Raw genomic sequence first — 24,149 nt, forward strand, 5'->3', positions numbered from 1 at the left:
TGTAAATTTCCAAACAATGTGCAGTTGGGCTCGACATTTCATAAGGAATTGATAGAACTTTTTAACAGAAGTGGTTTAGACATTTTAAAGTTGATGATAAAGGAAAATAATAGGATTTTAACTACTTTACAAGAAGACATTAATGAACTAGAAGGTCTTATTAAGGAAGACTTGATGTTTGGTATTGTTGATGAGAGAGAGAAATATTATAAGATAAGGGGAGATATAGAAGATAAATGTAAAGGATTAATTAATAGGAAAATGGATAAATTGAAACGGGACTTGCAAGATTATGAAAATAATGTGAGTTATCCAAAACCTGCCATGTATACATATACAAATAATAAAAAGAATAATAAACACAATAGAAATTATATAAGGGCACAGGTAGTGGAACCTGAATTTAGAGAAGAATTATGGAATGGGAATGAATATGACAAGGAATTTCCCCCAATAGAGAAGGAATATAGGCCCTTTTACAGACCTCAATATGAAAATTTTCCTATGAGAGGGGGGGAAGGGGGAAAGGGAGATATTAATTAAATGTACCCCTGACCCAGACCTTAATTTAATAGAAAAGGAATCAAATGAAGGAGGAATTATTAATACATTGAATGGATTTACGATTTACAATTATAGTGAGATAGTACTTGAAAAAGAACACTTTAGTGTATTGGGTAAAGGTTTTAAATTTATTCCCCAGAGAAAAGGGGACTTAACTTCAACACTTTTAGATTTAAAATTATTTTTGAGAAAAATTAATTTGAATCTTATATTAAACAAGGGTGATATTCAGAACAAAGTTGACTATAATTTTAGGTTATCAAAACCATCAACATATAATCCCCCCATGCACCCCCAACTTAAAAATTTGGAGAATGTGATGAAAACCGAAATAAGAAAGGTTTATAAGAAAACTAGGTTTAGCATGAATCTCCATGTAGGAGAATACAGAGTGTTAAATGAATTGAAGGAGAATAAAAATATTAGAATAATGAAACCAGATAAAGGTGGGGGAGCTATTTTCATGGATACTATAGTATATGAAGGGAAAATGAATCAAATTCTTAGAGATGAAGTAAAATATACAGAGGTGTCCAAGAATGAAATTATGGTAGCTTATAAAAGAATAGATATAGAATTAGAAGCTATGTATAATGAAGGGACTATAGATGGAAATAGTTTCTCCTACCTTAGAGTGGATAAACCTAAAATCCCAGTAATTTTTGGTATTCCCAAGGTACATAAAAATTCAAAAGATCCCCATTAAGGCCAATAGTATCTGCAGATGGTTCTAAGACATTCCCTTTAGCTAAATTCATTGATAATAAAACTAAGCATATATGGACTAACAAAATAGCTATTTTAAAAGATTCATGGGACCTTTTAAGAAATATTAATTTAGAGTTGTATAATAAAAATATTTTATTTGTAACAATAGATATAGTGGATCTATTTTCTTCTATTCCCTGTTCAAAAGTTATGGTAATGTTTGAAGAAGAAGTGTTCCAAGACAGAATATTGAGCCATAAAGATAAAGTAGCGTGAACTAATTTGATGGGCATAGTTCTTAAAAACAATTTCTTAATATTTAATGGGGAATTTTTTCAACAAACCCAATGCGTAGCTATGGGCGCAGCCTGTGCACCTACACTTGCGAATATTGTCTTGGCCAATTGGGAAGAAACATATATTCTTAATTCTAGGTTTAAATCTTGTTGGAATCTCTATAAGAGGTTCCTGGATGATATAGTTATCTTTTGGACAGGAGGGGAAGAAAAATTAAAGGAATTTTTGACATATATTAAAGAGACTTCTGATTTTTTGAGATTCACTTATAATGTTTCAGAAGATAAACTACAATTTTTGGATATAGAAATTTATAAAAGTAGTAATGCCTTTGAATCTAAAGTATATAGGAAATCGACATACTGTAATTCCTATTTGTACTATAATAGTGTTCACCCTACACATTGTAAAAAGAATATTGTAAAAGGGCAATTTGTGAGGGGATCGAGAATGACAAGTAAGTCTGAGGATTTTAAATCGGAATGTGACTTGTTGGAGAGAATGTTTTTAGATAGAGGATATAGTAAGGAACTTATTAGTAATATTAGGTTAGAGGTAGAAAGGAAAAGATCAGATATATTTTATCCTATATTAGGAGAAAAAGTAAATAATGGACAACAAAGAATAAAAGAGAAAGTACCTATTAATAACGGAGAATATCAACATGCTTTTACTTTAGAATTTAATGCTTTAAATAATAATATTAGGACCATCTTCTTTAATGAATGGGAAAGGTGTATGGCACTTACTGACCTGGGGGGACTACCTAAAGGTACACCTAAAGTAGTATACAGAAATCCTTGTAATATAAAAGATCACTTGGAACAAAAAAAGTTTGATCAAAATAAAATTAAGGATATTAATGGTATTAAAAAGTTAGGTACATATTCCTGTGGAAAATGTAATCAATGTAGTTATATGGTCAATAAGGAGAAAATCTATATAGAAAGTAAGAAGAGATGGATTGTTAGTAAAGGAATGTATAATTGTGAGACAAAGGGTTTAGTATACCTTGCCACCTGTGAAAAGTATGGATCTTTCTATATAGGTAAAACCGAGAGAACCTTAAAAAGAAGAGTTTATGAACATACCTATGATATAATAAAGGTAAAAGAAACAAATGCATTATATAAACATTCAAAGGTATGTAAAGAAAATAAATTTCTTTTTTTAGTAATTGAACATATAAAAGATGGGATTAGAGGAGGTCCATGGGAAGATACTATTGGGTATAGAGAATTGTGGTGGTAAGTGACACTTGAAGCAAGTAAATACCCAGGTTTAAATGAACATGTGTCTATTTTACCCCTTTCAAAATTAAAGGCAGCTAAACTATGAATTTTAGTTTAGTTGTAATATAATTTTGTACCAAAAGATGGAGCGATTGTGCTATAAAATGTATATTCCTCATTAATGAACATTTATATTATAAATACAAGATTTTAGAAATATAATTAAATTAATTAAGTATTTATGTATGTATTTATTTATTATCATCAATAGTATTTTTAATTATTTATAAGAATATGAAGTTAGATAAACTATTTTATTTATTTTATTGTATTAATGTAAAGATGAACCTATGAATATTTATGAGCCCAAAATGTGAATTGATTTGTGCATTCAAATTCAATTGAAGCTTTTTCATTGGATTATTAGTTTTATTAGAGGTATATAAATATTTGTGTCAAATTAGTACTAGCATCTGATGAAGTCCAGTGGATGTGACGAAAACGCGATTTATCTTGAAAGAGCGTTAATGTAGAAGTGTTTTGTGCGTGTCTTGTGACAGTAAAAGTTGCTTTTAACTGTTTGGAGATCTTCCTTCCTGAGACTGCACTCCTTTTGGATTTATAAAATAATATTATCTACAAATATTGCAGCTTTTCCTGACTGCCATGCCAATTATATCCTTAAATTTCTGAATCCTTTGTTTTCTTTGCCAATGGTTCTAAATGTAACACAAATAACAAAGGGGAAAGAGGACAACCCTGCCTGGTTCCTTTGCTCAAGCAGAAATTATCAGAGAGGATGCCACCCACTTTAATTTCTGCCTCCATTCCCTCATATATATCCTCCTAATCAACCTTATATTTTTTCCAGAAATTCAAATGCTTCCATTATCCTGCTCATAAAGTCCCAGCCTACTCTGTCAAATGCTTTCTCTGCATCAAGATCCACCAACAGCAATGTATTTTCTTATATTCTGCTTCTTTCTGGATCAACAATGTTCTGTTAATGTTCTCAAATGTTTGCCTCTCCTCCACAAAACCACACCGATCCATATCTATCAATTTTGGCATTACGTTTGCCATTCTTTTAGCCATTATAGACATGAACACTTTATAATCATTGTTTAGTAATGAAATGGGTCTGTATGAAGCTGGACCTGATGGGTCTTTACCCTCTTTAGGTATAACAGCTACTGCTGCTTTCTAACAGAATGCTGGTATTTCTCCTCCTCTTAAAATACTGTTAAACAAAATCTTCCAGATCTTTATCAGTTTTTTTCCCTCCCAGCTACCAAACTTCCAGAGAATACCATATATTCCCGGGGACTTTCCTGTAGATTGGTTATACATCATAATTTTTATCTAATCTCCTCCTATCCTAACTGTTAGTAATTGAGCCTCCTCGACCTCTAACCTTGGCATATTTAATTCTTCCATAAACATTTCCATTTGTACCTTTTCTTGATTTCCATATTTCTCTGCTTTGTACAGACTTTTATAGAATTTCCAAAATATTCTAATACCTCTACAGGATCTCTTGTTATCTTCCTTGTTATAGGTTCCCTAATCTTGGAGACAGCCCTTTCTACTTTCTGTTGCCTGAGTCGTTGTGGTAAAAGTTTTTGTGCTCAAGTGTTATTATCAAAAAACAGTTGCTTAACAGAAAACATTCTAAAACTCGTGTATGTTATCGAGATAATCCCTTCATTTTTGCTTACCATTCTGCAGATGATCCTCTTCTTCCGTCTATTCTTCAGGTTCTGGTCTTCATGTTTAACTTTATGGGTAGATTAAACATGTGGTATGGTATAAGGGTATAAGGAAATTCTGGGAACACTGTGTTGGATTTTGTCTGAATGGCATTTTCTATTTATTATTTGTTTCATAGTGCTCAGAAGTATTTATATATTTATTTTATTTATTTACATTTGTTTACTGCGCAAGTTCATTTGGAAATTAAAACCCCTTTTTAGTAGAGGCCTGGTGAGAAAAGCTCCATGGTTACATAAACAAAGTTGTTATGACAATGTAGAAAAATATTTGTTAAAGGAAAAGCATTTATAGGGTTATAATAGAGATATGACAAGACCTCAACAATGAGCTACTTGGACTATGCAACACACATACATCAAAGTGAATGATTTATAAAACTTATACAAATATAGTTTTGGCAGTAGCACTGTAGTACATCTGTATTAAAGTGAATATTTTTATACAAAATTAATACAAAGACAGTTTGGGTAGCTGCACTATACAATACACATAGATTAAACACATTTTTAATAGACAGCACTGGAGATAATTAGGTACTCAAGTAGTTAAGATGTAATGATAACTGTGTGCCCAATTTGGGCTGATACAAGTGTGGAAGAATGGAAAGAAAGAGAGAGAGGGATTGCTATGTAGTGGAAAGGAAAGTCTTGAATAAGGATAGAGAGTATTAGTGTGAAACAAGAGAGAGGAGAGATGAAGTTCTGCGTTAGTGAGGAATGCATAGCAGAAAATATACAGGGAGATGTATCTGGTGACCAGAAAGATATGTGTTTGGGATAAGAAGTAGATGAATCCCTTATAAGGTCAGTGATATCTTAGGGGAGCATTCTAGTGATGGTTACTTTAGAAGTAGTGTGTCTGCACAGGAGATGTACTGTTGTGAATGCATAGCCAGCATTAGGCACAGACTGATCCCATGGCCGCGAGGAGCCTCCAGTTATGTCCTCGCGTAAAAAGGCCCCCACATGCAGCTGTGGGTTTCTCCTTCTCCTCCGCTCCTTGCCTGGCATCTCCTGGATGTTTGCCCACTGTGTGACATCACTGCAAGATTCAGGCAACACCAAAAGGTTGCAACTTTTTTTTTTTTGTCTTGCCTGTAAGCTGCAATCGGTCAGGTCCACTTCAGTGAAGCAACCTGACTGGTGGCAGCAGCCAGGGAAGTAAGTCATGTTTTTTTTTTTTTTTTTTTATAACAAGGACTTGATTGATTCTTGTAAAGCACTTCCTGTGTCAACTGCCTTTAAAAATGCACATGTGCAGCAAGCATTACTTCTCTTCTTGTTTTTCAATAGAGGAGTTTACTTTGCTGTAATTGGTGGATTTTTTTCTGTGGATTACTGGAGTGAGGACGGATAGAGGATACAAGCTTTCCAGGGACAATTGTGGGACAAGTGAAGGAGCTGTATTTTCAACTGCCACTTGTAAAGACAATTTTTAAAAGATCTGAAAAACTGTCCTTTTAAGGGCAATTTAAAAGGGCTGAACTGGTCTGGTCTGTGTGGAGGGGAAGCAAGCAGTGGATCAGTCTATAATAGTGAAAAGGGAGCAGAGGATTAGTAGCAGCCTTCTATCAACTGCCGAAAAGATAAGTTGCTGGGTTTATTTTTAACTTCATTTTTGAAGGGGGGGGGGTTGCGGAAACCTAGGGAGATGATTGTATTACTTTTTTTGTACAGTTCTTGTGCTAAGAGGACTCTGGGGAGGCTGTGGTTGTAACCATTTTATTTTACCTTTGTAGAGAAATCTGCTAGGAGACTGAGGAAGGGAGGCTTGTTTATAATAATTAATGTCCAGATTTGATAATCTGTTTAGTCAGTCTTGCACAAGAATGTTCATTAATTTATTTTTGTTTTGTCTATAATTGTGCTAAAAGCAGTGGTGGCTGGTGACTTCAAATCACAGGGGGGCTGCAGGAGACAGCTGAATGGGTGGGGTCAAGGGGAGGAGGTGTGGTCAACCAGAAAGGGGAGGAGCTATGCACAAAACCACAAAAAACTAACTTTAATTAAATACGCTGCCCTGGGTGGCAAACCATCATTATGAAAGTCCAATCAAGACAAAAATAAGTGTAGAAGAATAAAAATATTTCAATGCATTGGCTGCATGACAGCTTACTTAATATCTAGATGGAAACAAAAGGTTGTGAGGCATGGAAAAATAAATTACTTTTAAATACATTACTGGTATGCCAGTCAAAATCAAGTATAAGAAAACCAGAAGCACTCAACTCAAACCACTTCTCCTTGCACTGCAGTCCTAATTATAATATATTCAGCTTTATTAAAGTACCAAGTAACATGCTGAAAGTAGAAATCTATGTGATGCCCCCACTTGTAAAAATGTTTCTTATCCAAAAAAGACCTGCTGACTGTCATCTTCTTTCATGGGGAAAACATCATAAAAGTAATAAATGAATAGCAAACAAGAAACAAGCTCAAGATACATTGCTTAAAGGATTACTGTACAGGTTATGGACCACACATGATTGGCATTCTGTTTAGTTTACGGGTAAAGTCTGTAGAGATGACTGGAAGTCTCCAACAAGTGTAATGAGCTCTTTAAAATAATGGAATCCTGTCCTTTAATACCCAAGGCTTATACATTATCTAGTCAAGTATTCTCTGCATGGCAACAACAGAAAGGCTTTCAATGTTGGTAATTCTTTAACAGTATGCTTAACAGTATGCTTATTAAAGCTTACTTGCATCTTACGATCTCAGACAAGCTTACCTTATGGTCATTAAAGCATTGCTACTTAAAAACACAGAGCAACAGGCACTTTGAGTAATAAGCATAAATCAACAGTACAGTAATATGACAGAAACCAGACCATTCTGCAAAATCAAGGACAGATGAAAAGCCACTGTAGTACTTATGCAGTGTGTCCTCCCCATCCAAGGTAGATACAACTACTCCTTGCCTTGCTTGGACACATCCAGAGTCACTACATGGGGGAGTGGGGTGCAACAAGCATGTCACAATTTGAAATCTCTCTGGCTGATGTGATGGCCCTGACACATTTGTCATACTTCTCAACCTCAAGAGCAAGAAATCTGGACAAAGCCATACACAGAAGTGGGACAAAGGCCCAACAATAAGGACAATTTTTAAATATTGCTCTAATAAACTTAGAAAGATAATAGAATAGGTCTTGCATTAGTATGAATTTTCTGAACGGTATAAACTCTGAAACTCAAATGTCTGTCATTTTCTAACTTCAGTCTTTAGTGAATTGTCACTAATTTGCCAAAAAACACAATTTTATGAAAAAATGGACAAAAATGTGATGCAAAAATATAAAATAGACACACAATACAGCTGCTACCTGTCAAAGAAGGGACACTTTAATATTAATACTGCTACCTTGAGCAGCTGACAAAATATAAAAGAATCTACATGCATTTCAAGTAATCTATAACTTTGATTATTACAGTTATTTCTTAATTGTAAACCCTCCATGTTTTCTTCCAAAATTGCTATTTTGCGGAGGGATTATAAGGGGAAGAGCAACATTTTGAGCCAAAATTGGGGACAGTTGAGAGGTTGGCTATGCCTAATTCTATAAAGCAATTTATTTGCATGTACCTCTCAACCTGTTAATGCAGTAAATCTGAACAAGGCCAAATATATTGGGGCACATATAAACAGTACTAAAATTGCTCTTGTATAAATTGAGACAGTTGATAGAACAGCTCTTACTTTAACATGCATTTTTCTGAAGGTTATGAAGTCTGAAACTTATTGAGTGACTTCTGGCAAATCATTTAGGAATTAAAACTACAAATTTTATGAACAACAAACCAAAAATAAGAAGCAAAAATCTATTCATTCTTTGAAAATCTGGACAGTTGGGAGGTATAGTTCAGCTGGGCCTGTCTGAGTTTGCTGCCCTTCCCCCCTGACAAAATAATGGTTGAATGGAGCCTCTGCAGCCATTCCAATGAACCATTATACTTGGCTATTTCACTCCATTTACCATAAACACTAATGTGCATACTGCTTTACTTCTATGATGAGTTGGACTTCATTTGAAAGTTTTATTTTGTATTTTACAGCACAAACACTAAGTCATCTGTTAAACAAAACAATGCAGTCTCACAATGAAAACTTAGCATTAAAACTTCTCTGCCCTTGAAACTCACATTCATTGAAACAGCATTGAAACCCACATTCAAAGAAAATACATTTTGCCAGTGGCAGATAAAGATTAATTTTGGGCTGTTTTCGAATCATAGGCTCCTTGCATATGAAACATACATGTGCTCTTGGATACACCTTTCTCATTGTACTAAAATTATATTCCTTGTACAATACAGTACATTTGTTACAGGGTGTTTTAAATTTGTTTTGAACATTTTTTCCAGTAAGCAATGAAACAAACCATATGCACCCATAATGGCAAAACTGCCCAGTTGAGAACATTTATCATAAAAAAGTCTACTCAGACTTCCACAGTCCACCATTATTAGTAAATATACACAATTCTACAGTCCACCATTATTAGTAAATATGCACAATTCCACAGTCCACCATTATCAGTAAATATGCACAATTCTACAGTCCACCTTTATCAGTAAATATGCACAATTCTACAGTCCATTATCAGTAAATATGCACAATCTCTGAAGTCAGTCATCTAAATAATTCCACATTAAAGAAATCTGTAACTAATGAAGCGGTTGCTGCTAGCAATCACCTTTATATTTCATGGTTTCATCGAAAAATAAAGTGTCTGTTGCCCCTCAGGAATAAATTGCCTATATTACATTAAAAAAATGATAAGCTAGTAATAATATTGTAAGAGGAAATGGATGGCAAACTGATAACGAACTCATAGTTAGTATCTTCACCAAGGAGAACATTCTCAGTACGGCAGTATCCACCCATTGTGGGAGTAGAACCCACAACCTTCTGCATCAAAAGCAAGTACACAACCTGTTGTGCTATAGTATTAACTTGGCAAAGCACTAAACTTCTATTCCCCTGCAGCTCTCAGTTCCTTGTAAAATCTACTCAATACTCAACTGCATCTCAACTTCGCAGCTCAAGAAAACTGGAAAAAGCCAAAATGTATTGGGGGGGGGGTCAAAAGCCCCAAAACAGGGACACATTAAACATTGCTTGTATAATCTTGGAAAGTTGCTAGAATAAAATGTTGTGTTGCCACCATATATTTTACTGCCAAGGTCCCTGAGCAAAAAACAGTCAGAGTAACATACCACTACCGGACATCAGCTGCTTTGTAAAAGAGAGGAAGACTGAAACTTAAATGGCTATCATTTAGTGAATTCAGTTCTCACCATAGCTGTCAACCTCTTAGTACAAAACACCTGGACAAACCCAGTAATGAGGGAATACAGCCCTCAAACATATTCAGTGAATTCAGTTCTTGCCATAGCTGTCAACCTTAGCACAAAAACCTGGACGAAGCCAATAATGGGGGAATACAGTCCCAAAAATAGGGACAAATTTAAAATATTCATCTTATAAACTTAGAAAATTGCTAAAAAAAAAAAAGGTTGTGCTACTATGTATTCTGAAGAACATGAAGTTGGAAATTCAAATGCCAGTCAATTTTACTGCGGACAGAACAAAACAATTTTCAGCAGAGACGAGGGATTAATACTGCAGACACGTCTTTGTAAAATGGCAGGGCACCAGAGCAAATCCACACAAATACAGGGAGGAGATGCAGACAGAAGCCGCCCCAACCAAGAATCAAACCAGAAAACCTATAACTGTGAGGCAACAATACTACCACTGCACCATCAATTATGCAAGGAATTAAACATTCAGAAACCTGAAGTCTGAAATTCAAATGCCTGTCAATTTTACTGCGGACAGAACAAAAACAATTTTCAGCAGAGACGCAGGGATTAAAACTGCAGACACATCTTTGTAAAATGGCAGGGCACCAGAGCAAATCCACACAAACACAGGCAGGAGATGCAGACTCCACACAGAAGCCACCCCAACCAAGAATCAAACCAGAAAACCTATAGCTGTGAGGCAACAATACTACCACCGCACCATCAATTATGCAAGGAGTTAAACATTCAGAAACCTGAAGTCTGAAATTCAAATGCCTGTCAATTTTACTGCGGACAGAACAAAACCAATTTTCAGCAGGGATTAAAACTGCAGACACGTCTTTGTAAAATGGCAGGGCACCAGAGCAAATCCACACAAACACATGGAGGAGATACAGACTCCACACAGAAGCCACCCCAACCAAGAATCAAACCAGACAACCTATAGCTGTGAGGCAACAATACTACCACTGCACCATCAAATATGCAAGGAATTAAACATTCAGAAACCCTTAAGTCTGAAATTCAAATGCCTGTCAATTTTATTTAACATTTTTTAATCAGGACAATCTGACTTGGAACAAATAAACAATTTTCAGCAGAGGCCCAGGAAGAAATAATGCAGACATGTCTTTGTAACATGGGAGGACACAAAAGCAAACCCACACAATCATAGGGAGAAGATACAGACCCCACAAGGAAGAAACCCCAGCCAAGAATCAAACCCAAGAACCTGCAATTATGAGGCAACAATGCTACCACTGCACTATCAAATATCAAGCATTGCAGCATTTACAAACCACAGATATTATGAGGAACAGATCAGATCGAATATGAGGCAAAAATCTGCAATTTTTTTACAAATGGTGGTGGGTAGGGAACTCAAGTCTTTAACACCTGCATACAGGGTACAGGGTTCAAGCCTGAGGTATTCCCTACCACACCACCATAAGCACCTGGGGCATTTTCACACACACACACCTCTCTCCAGTAAAAGCATACACAGACAAACTCTCTCTCTCCAATACACACACAAACTCTCTCTCCAGTAAAGCATAAGCACCATACACACACAAATAAACATTGTAAAATAAAGGTAAAAAGCACCGAGTCCTGCTGCTAGTCGGGACTACTGCGCATTTTACAAAATAATTTTTTTTCTGTTTTATTTTCCTTTCTATTTTTTATGTTGAGGGGGCTGCAGTCCGGCAGCCCGATGCCACGAGCCGCCCCTGGCTAAAAGATTGGTAGTGGTGTGATAGTGGTTGTGAGAATAATGCAGAATGTACAGATGTTGTTTAATGTATACCAATACAAACCCTGTTATGCCAGTATTTTTTTCTGTATACTGGTGATGTTTACAACTATCCTTGATGTTACACCTTTGTTCTATAATAATTTTTTGCTTTGTCCAGAATTATTGTGCTGAGAGGTTTGGAGGGGGCTTAGCGACTATGAGAATGTTGCACAATGTTCAGATGTTTGGTATTTTTGGTCTGTTTCTCATTAAAAAATGTGGATCAAGCAATGCATGCTATTACAAAATCTGTTATTCTAACATCTTGTTAGTTCATAAGCACATTGTTTTAAATCCCTAATGTTACAACTTTGTCTTGTTTTCATTTTGTTTTCACTTCATCCAGAATTATTTTGCTGAGACATTGGGGGGGGGGGGGGTTGTGAGAATTATGCAGAATGTACTGATGTTTTAATGCATGTTAATGCAAACCCTGATATTCTATTATCTTTCTAAGTTTATCATTGCAAAGTTTTACACTATCCCTGATGTTAGGCATTTGTTCTGCACTTATTTTTAGATTTGTCTACTAGAATTATTGTGATGACAGGTTGAGAGGTAGGGTCTGGGAGAATGTAGTAGAATGTTTGCCTGATATTTTTGGTCTGTTCCTTGCTCACAAAAATGGGATTATGTAGCACAACATTGCGGGATGAAGCTACTAGAAAAAAATAAACCATGTATTTCATGTAATGCACAGTACATTCCCTGGCTTTATGCTTTTGTCCAGAGTTCTTGTGCTAAGGGGCAGGGGTGGTGGTGGTAGTAATGAGAATGTCCACCTCCAGATATTTGCCTGATACTTCTGTTATGTCCCTCATAAATGAGGTTTTCTATCAAGCCCCTAATTTTACTCCTTTGTTCTATCAATAATTTTGGTTTGTTCAGAATTACATGTTAAGAGATTGAGAGGTAGTAGGTAGGTTTATGAAAATGTTGTACATGTCACGCAGTGCCTGTCATTGTGACACTGTATTACTGAATTTTAGCTGGTTTGTGATGAAAGTGGGAGTACATTTTGGGAATGTCTTGTTTTTTGTTCCATATTTTTTTCTTCCCTCATACTTTGGTGTGCTTCCCTTAAAACTTGTGACTTTCTGCCTAACCATTTGTTTTTTCAGATTTTAGTCACCTGTTCCAGAGAACTTGTAGTAGCAATAATTTAAGTCTTTTTGGGCTTCTTTACATATTTGGGGCGTGAAAGGGGGAGAATTTTGTAGAATAAGCTGAAGGTTGCCCCCAGTAATTAGTATGTGACTTAAAACTCTGTGATCTGGGCCTTTCCCATTAAGTTTTTTTTCCTACTGGTTACAGTAATTCATCAGTCTTTCTGCCTATGATACAACAGTAACATATCAGTGGAAGGCATTAGGCAATGTGACTGTATATTTTGTTGTCTACTGCCCACACTGCAGTTCTTTTTGCCTACTGGTCACTGTTACTCTGCAGTTTTTCTGCTTGCAATGCAATAGTAACCGATGTCAACTGAAATGTAATACATTTTGGTTGTGTCTATGGTATAGCTTCTCCTTATGAACAGTGTTCAGTATTGGTTGCTCATTCTTCTGTTCTTGAAATCATACTAATATGACTTTTTGAAACTTAATCTATTTTTTTTCTAATTTATATGCCTGCACTACAGTTCTTTTGCCTACTGGCCCTGGTTTCTCTTTAGTTTTTCCAGCTTACAGTGCAAGATGGTATCAACTGGCCACTTTTCTTGTTGAGTGTGCATTGCACCATGGATTGTGCAGCTCTTAGTTGACTTAGTGTGGCAGCTTCAGTTTTTTTTCTTAATCCAAATGCATTTTTGCAGTGGTCAGGCCTTAACACTGCTACAATCATGTGTGCCATTGAGATAGAAAAGTCAGTTGACATGAGAATTTACATTTTGTAAAACTCATCTTTCATATCAAGATGTAGTGCTACAGGGGATGATAATGCTACATAGTTAAAGACCATGTTTGGAGTTATTTCCTTTGATTATAACTTTTTGTAGGAGGAGTAGTGCAATACAGTAGAGGATGCCTGGAGAGTAATGCACAAAGGTGATGTATAGTTAATGATTGTATTTTGAAAGCAGCGGAGGCAATTATGATATTGTAGCTTGGGCTTACAGTTAAGACACTTATGGCATACACTGGTTGGCTAGTTTGGAGCTTGTATTTCACATATTATGGCAGTGATCACTTCAAACTTGAGAGCTTGCCTCTGTGGGTTCATTAAGTAAATCTGATGGGCAACACTCCACTATTGTCATATAGTAACTGCTATTTCTGTGTAATCTGGAAAATACCATCATCCTCAGAATGTGTGCAGAATGCTAACTTTTGCCAAACTTTCAGCTGACATTATGTACCCCTGGGTATGTCAAAGAAAGTGGTGTAACATGGACCTGAAGTGTAGTGGTTTTTACTAACATTATGACGAAAGGTCCCAGTGTCTGCATGTGTAGTAATTCTGCTTTTACTTCCATTCCCAGTTAGAAATGAAGCATAAATATTTGTCAAGAAGGCTTCAGCAGCAGCGAAATGATGATGTGAACAGACAGGATTCCATTAAGAAATGTTTCTGTGAGACATCAGAGAAGGGAGAGGCAGCAAAAAGTCTACCTGCAGGACTATACAGTGGGTCTGTTTTTTTTTTTTTAATTTCTTCAAGTCTTTTGGGTTTCTAATACCATGTTGGGAATGGACACATTCCTAAGTCAAAGTATGATTCAAGTTCATGAAATTAGTATTGTTTCAATCTTTGATGTTAGCCAGAAGTGCTCTTTGCAGCACCCGCAATGTGTCCAATAATGAGTCCTTCTACAATTCATATGGATTTACATGTATCGGTAACATATCTAAGTACGATTGTAAACTCTTTTTTATAAGGCCTGTTGCTCCTACTACTATTGGAACTGTCCGGGTATCCTTCTTCCACATTGCCCTTGTTTGTGCCTGCAAATCATGGTATTTTATGACTTTTCATGTCTCTCTGTACATAAGACACTGTAGTCACCGGGTGTAGCAATTTCAGTGATCAATACAACTTTTGTCTTATTTTCATGGGCTACTATATCTGTTTTTCACGCATCTGTTTTTTGAACTGTTGGTAATGGGTGATCCCATGTGATATAAACTTCATCATTTTCTATAACGCTTTGTGGCTCATGTTTCCAGTGTTTTTCAACCCCTTCAGTATTATAATGTTTGCACAATCCCCAGTGCAACAGTCTTGCCACATTATTATGCCTTTCAGTATACAGTCCTTCTACCATTAGTATATCACAACCAGTAACAAGATGTGCGACTGTTTCCAATTCTGTTTTACAAAATCTATATTTGTCTGTTTCTACCACATGTTCAATGGACATTGTAAACCAACGTGTATGTAGTCCAATATTAACCTGTCATATTTTGGTTTAAATTCACCTCTCCTTAACCGTTCCTGTGTTCGATCCTGATCAACAAGAGGTGCTCCAAGAGTTTTCTATACTTGCAACTGTATTTATGCATTTTCCACATTTCTTGCCTTCTCATCTGATAATTCACCTTATATTCTCTTTTCTTTTTTTTTTTTTTTTTGCTTTTTGGCATATTCAGTTGCTGCCTGATTTTTATCTTCTTCTGATTTGATCTCCATTTGCACTTGACACCAATATGCTTCTGCTAAACTAAGCAGGGAAGTCATCTTAGACTTATTCTCCTCATGTTTTAAAACTTTCACTACATTTGCATCTTGTGAGGTCAGCAGATATGTATGCAGTCCCACAATTGCAGCTCTCTCTCTCTCTCTCTCTATATATATATATATATATATATATATATATATATATATATATAAAATCAATTACAAGAAGGCCCATATCTCCTTCAGAATGGGGAATATATAGCCGTGGTATACATTGATTTTTATAAATCATTTGATGATCATGAAACATTATTCTTGTTTTCCTGTCCATCCAATCCAACACATTTTGGGGCCAGTCAATCACTCCAAAACTATAAGTTAGGGTAGGAAGAGCAAACTGGTTTATAGCTTGGACTTTATTCATACTGTAGATGTCAATGCTGTTTTGAGTATTAATTTTTGTCTTCTAAAATACTCCTTAGTAAGTTTTATTCATATTTGTTCATGTTTTATTGTTGATCCTTCATCAATTCCCAAATATTTATACACTCCCTCTTGTTCAGTTTCTTTTATATCACATTCCTGTCTCAAACTGATGTTTTCTTGGTGCTGCAGCCTTCCTGCTTTAAAGGTTACTTTTGCACATTTATCAAGACCAAATGACATTTTTATATCATCTGAAAAAGTTTTGACCACTTGGAGTTGTGCTTTCAGTTTCTTGTCTACTTAACTATACAGTTTTAAATCATCTACATAAAGAAGATGAGAATCCTTTACACTTTGTTGTTTTCAGGGAGCCAAGTTGTAGCCATGACCTAATCTATTAAGTAGACAGCTTAACGGATTAAGGGCAAGACAAAACAGCAGCAGTGACAGAGAGTCACCCTGGAATATCCCCCTTTGAATTTTTATCCCTGGAATATTAATGTTTATTTTTATTTTTTTATTTATTTTACATTTGTTGACCGGGCTAGTCTAACTAGATACATGTTCATTTTCAGTAGAGGCCCAGGGAGAAAAGCTCCAAGACACATACAAAATACAATATAGAAAGTTGTAACAGTCCAAGCTTAAAAAAAAAAAAAAAACAGCTTTTGTTAATAAAAAATTGTTAATAAAAAATGCAAAATACAATACCCATAATGCGCATAACACAAACAGTAAATAGTAAAAGGTAATGTACAAGAGATTATACTATATACATATATACATATGTTTGATTTGCAATATCATGGTCTATTGATTCTTTAAGGATAAGTCTATAAAGGGGAAGAGTATTTATTAGTGTAAAGGAAGAAAGTTAGTCAGGGTTAGTACAGGAGCATAACCAGTGTATATTGAGAAATAGTTTTAGATTCTTTTTAAAAAGTGTAAGAGAAGACAGAGTTATGAGTTCAGTGGGTAGTAGATTCCATAGCTTTCCAAAAGTATTAGAGAACAGGAAGTCTCCTGCTGAGTTGTTGGATCTGCAAGTATTAATCAGCAGTTTGTTTGAGCAGCGTAAATTCTTAAGATTGTTGTAAGGGGTAATGAGGCTAGTGAGTATTGGAGTGTTAGTGGGTTGATATAGGGTCTTATGAGCTATAGCAAGCTGGTGAAATTGAAGCTGGTTTAGAAACTCTAGCCATCCTAGTTGTTTTAGATTAAGACAGTGATGAGTTCTGAAAGGAGAGCCAGTGGCAAATCTAGCAATATTATTATAGGATATTGCCAGTTTGATGAGGTTGTTTTAAAAAAAAAATTAGTGTATATAGGTGAAGCATAGAGTAGAGTGGAGATTAAGTGAGTTCTGGCTATAGCGGTCCTAGCTACTGGTGTAAGAAAGGGTTTGATTCTATAGAGGGATCCCAATTTTTTGTTGACTGATTTTATTTCACTGTTTATATGAGTATCAAAGTTGAGGTTGTTATCTATTGTTATTCCTAAGAGTTTAGTGGTTGGGTCGGGAGAAATGAGAGTACCATTATTAGATATGAGTGTGAAATTTATAGGGGTGGACTTTCAGGTTGGCGTGAAAAGTAAAAGTTTAGTTTTTTGGGGGTTTAGGAGGAGGCAGCAGTTTGAGAACCATTGTTCTACAGTATTGAATGCTTTTTGGGTAAGGGACTGTAGTTCAGTTGGAGAAGTGGCTGAACAAATTATAGTAGAGTCATCTGCGTATTGAATACAGGTGGCGTGTGGAATTGCTGAGTGAAGGTCATTAATATAAATGGAAAATAGGAGTGGGCCTAATATGGAGCCCTGAGGAACACCAAGGGAAATGGGAAGGTGATTAGATAGTTTACTGCAATTCCCTCTTTCACTTGAAGTTTTTATTTTTGCTGATGTGTTTGAATTTATACTGCGGAATTAGTGTATGTGGTTTCCCTATTTCTTACGGGTTGTAAGGACGCTGAGTGTTAAAATCAAAAGCAATGTTTAATAGTTTTATACTGTCTTGAACACTGCCGGCTCTGCATAAACTGAGGGATAAATTCCCATCTACTATGACTCCAGCCCATATTTAATGTTTCGGCAAGTGATAGTGAAGTACTTGCAAGTGTTATTTTACTGTTTGGTGAACGCTGACTCCGTTTTGTGTTTGTAACTACCTTTTAATTACCTTGCTATACTGGTATCCTTTTAAGGTCATACCTGATTGATAAAGTGACTTATTCACGCACTTTTCTTTACTGCGCTTAAGTGCTGAACGAGTATTGCATTTGCTTCTATTTCCCTTATTTCCTAATATTAAGATTTAAATTGGCTTATTTTTTAACACCATTGTTCATTCATGCGACATTTCCCAGTTGATGAACTAGCAATGTTTAAGTAGTGGAACAGATACTTTTACCCTAAATCTCCATATTACTTCAGCTTTCAACTAAATTAATAAGAAAACCAGTGCTCGCTTGTGCACTATTTCCTACTGGTAAATGTGCAATGTTTCAATGTTTCAGTATTGGAACAGACATTTCCACCCTACTCTCCTAACACTTTTGCCCTACAAGTAAATTTAATAGAAAAACAACAAGATTTTTTTTACCCTTATTAGCATTGTGCTTGAGCTATTTGTAACTCAGCACAGCAGGATCTGCGTAGGCAAGCAGTCTCCTAGCTGTTACATTATTTCTTTAACAAGTCCTGAGAAACTCTCGCCCCCAGTGCTTCAACCCTCAGGATATGCTGCAGTCTGGGATCTTTTTTCTAATGGCTGTTTAACTGAATCGCTTCTTAGCGGTCTTGCTTAGATATGACTGAGTTCTACTCATAACTTACAGGTTGATTTTTTACTGTTTGACTTTATGAGCCATTTTTTTAAATTTGTGCTACCACATTGTCTATCTAGACTACTGTTAAAGTGCCGGACTTGTATATAAGCATATAGATAGGTTATTTTGTATAGTTTAACATAGAGCATGCCTAGTTACATTATATTCTAGCTGTTTTTTTATCGCTGACTATCTGATACTGCCTAATTGCCATTCTAAAAGCTACTCAATGATTTTCATGGTTATTTAGACATTGATATTTAAATATGTTTTTTAGTTTATGACTAACTGGTACTCTGAAGTCTTTTTTGCATACAGTCTATTTAACTACATCGGAGTAAAACTGCCATTGCTTTAATTTTATTTGGGTATCCATAGAGCAGTTTTCTTAACCTTTTCCTTTCTGCTTCCTTTAAGCGTGCAACCTACCTGCCAGTGCATAGCCCCCAGCTTCAGTGTCCTGCTATCTACCTGAGGCCCAGAGATAATCCTGAATTCTGTAAAGTGTCTGATACCTACTCCTGAGATTGGAAAGAGTCTTGTCTTCCCTATCTTGTACTGCCTTGAGAAGCAGGAATAGTTATTTGGAAGTATGTACAAAATACTCTTACTGTCTTAAACTGCAATAAACTCCTGTCTTATTTTGTTTGAGTGTTCCCTGCAGGACTATCAGCAGCCATAGTCTCTTATTATATTACATCCTGCCTGCTAGAGTTAACCCCCCCATATTGTCTCTTATAGTCATATTCCCTATACCTTCCTTAGCCTCTCGCCTAAAACTCTCCCCCCTGCTTGTAAATTATATTTTATTCTTCTCACCTCTGCCATCTCCTAGTCTCTCTAAAATCCCTTTTGGTAGACTCTACTTACATTACCTGCAATGACCATTAGAGGGCAGTAGTTCTACCTATTTATCCATCACTTACCTTGCTCCTATATTTCAGCCTTTAAACCTTATTTTTGTCTCCCTCTTACCTCTGTTACTCCTGAACCTATTTTTTTGCCTCTGAATCAACCCTTAGTCAGCTCTCCTTTCACTCTGCTATTTTAGTCTATGACCTCCTAGATACCTTACTTTGGACTTACCTCCCAAATCACTGATTATTTTCCCTCCAAACTTGTCTTCTTGTCTGAACCCACTCCGTTTGCCCTGTGGGCACACTCCGCTCCCCTACCCTACCTCCAAATCCCACCCACCCCCAGTGGTCTTACACTTATACTTCCTAAACAACACCCTTTCTCTCATCCAACCAATCAATTGCTCCAACCACTTACTCCACTTAGCTACACCCTCCTCCTCTAACTCTCTCTAGTATCTCTACTTAAAGTGCTTTTCTATACCCTATAGCACTACTCCTCCCTCTCCTTAAGTCTTTCCCACTCTCACTAGTTCTTTATTATCTTATCCCAGTCTACCTCCATTGTATTTGTATAGGTATTCATAACAATATGCAAACTACAATGAAAGTTATCCTAACCAACTTAATACTCTTAACCACATTTTTACCTGCCATCACCTCTGCCTAACTCCTAACCTGTTTTGAAAAGTCTAATTACTTCCACCATAACTACTCTCCAAAACAAATAGCCATTCATGATATCTCCCACTCCCATATTCACATTAGCATCATCTCCACTCCCTGCTATCTGCTACCTCAATTCCATCAACGCACACACATTAAGTACAATAACCTCTTATTAAGAAAAGGGAAACTTCAAACTAACCATTCATACAACCCAGTATTTAAGCTAAAGAACCCCACCTTACAGGATGGGGACATCCACCCTAATCCTGGCCCAACCAATACCTCTACAGTAAATATTCACTGCACCACACCCTCAAACCTTCCAACCCAGACCAATCTCTCCAACTCTTTACTAATAGGACATCTCAATATCCGCAGTATCAATAACAAAATTGCCCATCTCCATGCCCTCCTTGATATTCACTCCTTTGACATCTTCTGCCTTACAGAAACTTAGTTAAAACCTGGAACTAAGGATAATGAAATTATCTAGGCTATAACATATTGAGACAAGACCGCTTAAAATGTAAGGGTGGGGGAGTAGCACTCCTATATAAAAATGGCCTACAGATCTCCTCTATAACTTATAACCCACCTCTGGACAGTAAAGCTGAAGTCCTCATCTCCAGACTTCAAATCAACTCTAACAAATCCCTTTATGTCATCTGTATCTACCTACCCCCCCCCCCAGCAATAACAACATTATAATAGAAGATATTCTTAGCTGGGTGTCCTCAACTTACCCACAAGAAACAATAATACTAGGTGACTTTAACACTGACTGGAAAACTGTCAATACTAATAATCCTTCCTCACATATTAATCTTTATTGCTTTATGCAAACTATCACCTCAACTACCAGAATTAACAAAACAACCAAAAAAGAGAGCACCTTAGACTGGATACGTATTAATAAATATCCACATACTTACAATGTAGGAACTTTACCAGATGATCTAAGTGATCATACTCTAACTTACATTATAAGACAAAAGAATGACATTTCTAACACCCCTACTTGTAGGATCTCACGAACCAAGAAACATTTTAACCCTGTACTATTCCAAAACAAACTCAATGTCTGTGACTGGAAACCTCTAAAAATTCTTCCACTAGATGAGGCTGTTAAATATTTTAACTCTAAATTTCTAGCAATCCTCAATGACAATGCACGTAAACGATCTATTAGAATGAAATCCAAACCAGCCCCCTGGCTTTCAAAAGAAACCAGACAGAAAATTCTACTTAGAAAAAAAAATGGGCTAAGTGAAGAACTAACAGAACTTCCCCTGAACAACAAACTTTCAGACAGCTAAGAAATATAACAAAAAAGCTATACTCACTGACAAAAAGAACTACTATTGTAAACTACAGCAAATGCACCAAAAGAATCCACAGAAATTTTGGACTAGCTTAAATGGACTCCTTCACCCTGGCTACTCTAGCACACCATCCCCTCAAGATGCTGATCATAATACCCCACATCAAATGGCCAACAACTTCAACACCTACTTCACAGAGACCATACAATCTCTAGCCAGTCAGCTTTCCACTGACAGCACAAGGCTCCCAACCTCTTTAACTGGATCTTTACCAACATTCCAGTTTCAACCTATCTCAACCACTCTCATCTACAAAATCTTACTAAAACTTAAGCCTTGTACTCCTTCAGCCGACCAGTTACCTTCTGAATATTTGCAAAAGCAGCCAAAGTTGTTGCCTTTCCCATATCCATCCTAATTAACAGAACCATTAATGAGAGAATCATCCCAGACATCTGATCTACATAAAGATGGTAAATCTAATGATTACTCTAACTACAGGCCAATAGCTCTACTATCACCCTTAGCAAAAGTCATGGAAAAATGCATTCACCGCCAGCTATTAGACCACTTAACTAAACACAACATACTGGCTAACTGCCAGCATGGCTTTAGGCCATTTCATAGTACTACCACCGCTCTCCTATCTTTCACCGACTCCATTAATAAGAACCGTAATAACAACATCATTTCTTCTGCTCTCTTCATTGACCTTTCAAAGGATTTTGATATAGTAAACCACCCCCTGCTTATAAATACTATTTAATCTCTTTCTCTGGATACCCTAGCTATACAATGGTTTAAGTCCTACCTCAACAATAGGCAACAGGCAGTTCTCTGGGAAAATAAACTATCATCCCACCTGCCAGTCACCCTTGGAGTCCCTCAGGGCTCCATTTTAGGACCTCTTCTTTTTTCCTTATTCATCAATGACCTTCATGTAGCAATCCCTGAAGCCACCTGTATACAATATGCCGATGATTCCACGCTTATATGTTCTGCCAACTCCATTTCTGAACTACATTCACTAACTCAAAAAGTATTCAACTCAGTAGAAGTTTGGTTCTTGAAACGCTGCCTCCTTTTCAACGCCAAAAAAACCTAAGCTCCTACTCTTTACACCTACCAGTAGGTCCTCTCCTATAGACTTCTCTGTCAAATCCAGCAATGGCACACTTATCTTCCCCGACTCTACCACCAAACTATTAGGAGTCACAATTGACAACAACCTTAACTTCAATAGCCATATAAATAACACTATACAAACAATAAACAGAAAAATGGGCTCCTTATATAGAATCAAACCCTTCTTAACTCCAACAGCTAGAACCACTATTGCCCACTCTCATTTAATCTCAACTCTTCTTTACGACTCACCTATTTACACTAATCTAAAAAAAAAATAATCTTCTCAAACTAGCAAGCTCCTACAACAATATTGCCAGATTTGCCACTGGTAATGTATTTTGAACTCACCACTGTCTGAATCTAAAGCAGCTAGATTGCCTTGAACTTCATAACATTCTGATTTTTTCCCAACTTACCATTGCCCATAAGATCTTTTACCAACCAAATAATACTCCTATACTGACTAAACTCATTACTCCTTATTGTGTCTTTCGGCTTTTCCCGGTTAGGGGTCGCCACAGCGGAACTCCTGTCCGCTAATGATTGGCAGTAGATTTTTACGTACTGGCTTGTCAGGCCTAACGCACAACCTTCAATGAAGGAATGCCCATTCACACATGTCGCCACACAGAAGACGCTCTGACTGAGAATCGAACGAGCAACGTCTAACTGTGAGGCGACAACGCTACCGCAGCACCACCACCGCAAAACTCATTACTCCTTATAATAATTTTAATTCCCTATGCTCTTCTAGCAAACTGCTTGCTAGCATAAGCAAGTCCAATAACTTTAATCTCTTAAGGCAGGTGACACCCTTTTCTCCAATACAGCTGGAAAAAACTGGAACCTTCTACCAATAGATCTAACTCTACTACCTTCACTGTCACTCTTTAAAAACTCAAAAGACACCTAAAAACTGACTGGTTATGTCCCTGTAGTAACCCGGACTAATCTTCAACTATTCCCTGCTTCTCTCTTCACACTGCCTCTGGATACAAAATCGTACTCTGTGTACCCCTCGGTATGCAGTAACTGTTACTAGTAAGATTAATATAACTTCCAGTATTTACTTAATCTATCAATGAACTGTAAAGTACCTCATATATCATGTTGTAAGATGACTTAAATTTTCCTATATACTTATCCTTATTAGTATTGTACTTCTTCTAGACTCCTTTTTTGTATTCTAATTTCCTCCTACTTTATTTGTTATAAATCTGTGTGTGATATTTTGTGCTATGTTTGGAACTTTTCTCCCCGGGCCTCTACTGAAAATGGAAATATATCCAGTTAGACTAGCCTGGTTAACAAATGTAAAATAAAATTTAAAATAAATAAATAAATAAATATTGTACCAGAGTACAGCCTGCTGTCTGTTTTCTAGGTAAGATTTGAACCAATTTATGGCTAGAGGTTCGAGTGAACGGGATTTCAGTATATGTAAAAGGAGTTGGTGATTAACCATATCAAAAGCTTTAGATAAATCAATGAAGACTGCAGAAGAAAGGTTATTTTTGTTACGGATTTTGTTAATGCAGTCTGTGAAGGATAGCAGGGCAGTGGTGGTACTGTGGAAAGGTCTGAATCCATGTTGACAGTTGGCAAGTAAATTGTTTAGGAGTA

The sequence above is a fragment of the Protopterus annectens genome, chromosome 1.part2 (assembly GCF_019279795.1).
Source record: "Protopterus annectens isolate FY-2018-M chromosome 1.part2, PAN1.0, whole genome shotgun sequence".
Lineage (NCBI taxonomy): Eukaryota > Metazoa > Chordata > Ceratodontiformes > Protopteridae > Protopterus > Protopterus annectens.